Genomic DNA, 2,391 nt, shown 5'->3' with positions numbered 1-2,391 from the left:
ATTGGCACAGGACAGAGCGGAGTTTAGGGCTGTTGTACATAGGGTCGCTATGAGTCACAGGCGACTCAACAGCACAAAACAACAACAACAACATATCTTCCTTTGGCCTCCACCTTTCCAAGTATGATATCCCTCTCCAAGGAATAGCCTTTCCTAGCAACATGTCCTATGGGAAGCCACATTTTATACCAAATATTGTATGAAAACCCTTGTTCAGGAATTGAAGGAATTACAAATAAGTTAGGATTTCTTTTGTGACTGATCACAGAAAAAGAGCTGCAGATAAGAGATAGCTAGGGCCCCCCTACAGAGTGAGTGTTAGGACATGTGAAATACTTCCTGAGCTAGAGCATTAGGTTGACAACAGAGAAAAATTTGGCTCCATTTACAAGGAATTCTTTTTATGATTTACTTCCCCTGATTATCAATAAATACACAGAGAGGTATGGCTTGAGGTGCTTCAGTAGAGAACTGCTGGTTCCGTGTCTTTACTCTGTTTTAACTCATTGCTGGTAGTCTGTCTCATTATTAATAATTATAAAAATACTTTACCCTCGATCTGCAACAATGTCCAAAGTATGAGTGATGAAGTTACACCATCCGTGCCTCTAAGGAGCACTCTGGCTGTACCTTTCCCAAGATATCTCTGTTGGTTCTTATGGCAGACTATGGGATATTCATCCCTTCCTCTAATACCACAAATCAAAGTCATCAATTCTTCTACTCTGATCCTTTTTCATTGTCAGTTTTCAGATGCATGGCGAGTAACTGACAAGATCATGGCCTCAATTAGGTACACCTTAGTCTTCAAACTGGCGTTATTGTTCTTCAATATTTTAGAGAGATCCTTGACAGCACACTTGCCCAGTGCAATACATCTCCCGATCTCCTGACTGCTGGTACCTAGGGGGTTGATTGTGAATCCAAGAAAGATTAAACTCATTGTTATTATGTGCTGTCAATTACAACTCATAGCAACCCTATGCACAATAGCTCTAAACTTTGTGTTATCCTGAGTCAATCTGACTGCCTCTAACACACTATTACTATGTCAATCCATCTCATCCAGGGTCTCCCTCTCCTGTGCTATCTGTTCACTCTTCCAAGCAGGATGTCCTTCTCCAAAGACTGGTCTCTCCGGTAACCTGCTCAAAACATGTGAGACAGAGCTTCAAAATCCTTCCCTCCAGACCACCCCCATGCTCAGCAAGGTGTAGGGCACTGTTATGCTAAGTGAACTATCTCAACCACAAAAGGATAAAAACTTCATAACAATATTGTTATAAAATAGTACAGACGTGGGGGTGGTTGGAAAGGAAGCAGGGAAAGAGTGGTTAATAATGAACACTGTGTTAGAGTGATGAGGGAATGAACTACTTAATAGGAATATATCACTATGCATTATATGTATGAGAACACTTTGGGACAGGAAGTGGATTGAGGGGTGGGCTCAAGGAGGGAAAGGGAAAGAAGGGAGAATATGTGCAATGATGAATAAATAAAAAAAAAATAAAATAAAAACTTGAAAACAAAAAATCCAAGCCTCCAAGGAGTAACTTGGCTTCTCTCTAAGACAGACCTGTTTGTTCTCTTGGCAGACCATAGTGTGTTCAATGGTCTTCTCCAGCACCAAAACTTAAAGCAACCAATTCTTATTCTGTCACCTGTAGTTATTGTTCAGCTCTCTGAAGCACAGCAAGTAAGTACAAAGACATGGCCTAGATCAGGGTCACCTTAGTCTCTTAGACTGGTATCATTGCTCTTTAGCACTCTGGAGATGTCTCTGACAGCAGATTTTTCCAATGCAATTCATCTTGATTTCCTGACTGCTGGTGCCAAGAGTGTTGACTATTGATTGGCCAAGTGGTGAAAATCTTCATTTTTGATGTTGAACTTCAATCCATATTGAAGACTGGAGTCCTTGACCCTCTGCAACAAATGCTTCAGGCCCTCTTCAATCTTTCTGCTCTTGGTGAGATCTCCTTAAAAGTGATTTTCAATCTGTCAGAGCCAAGTTCAAAAACTCTCAAACATAAGAATGTGATCATTCTTTTACTTAACTCGTAAGGCCTTGACTTAGAATGACAGATTTGCACGTTTTACCCATGCTTTCTCTCTGGTTGCAGTATATGGCCTTGAATTCCAACCACTCATCACTTCTTGGCTGGAGCCAGTATGCATGTCCATTTCTTCCATCTCTCTGCTTTTGTCATTAGCACTGGTTCAATATTTTACCAAACAGATCGCATTGAACAAGAAATCATTTGGTGAAAACTGTTGTAGAACTGCCAGAAGTCCAAGCTGGGTTTAGAAGGGGTCATGGTACTCGGGATATTGTAGCTAAAGTTAGATGGACCTTAGCTGAAAGCAAGGAGGATCAGAGGAAGTTCT

This window comes from Elephantulus edwardii, unplaced genomic scaffold (assembly GCF_000299155.1).
Source record: "Elephantulus edwardii isolate Elephantulus edwardi_28Jun2011 unplaced genomic scaffold, EleEdw1.0 scaffold00097, whole genome shotgun sequence".
Classification (NCBI taxonomy): domain Eukaryota; kingdom Metazoa; phylum Chordata; class Mammalia; order Macroscelidea; family Macroscelididae; genus Elephantulus; species Elephantulus edwardii.
Note: the sequence above shows the minus strand (reverse complement) of the source record.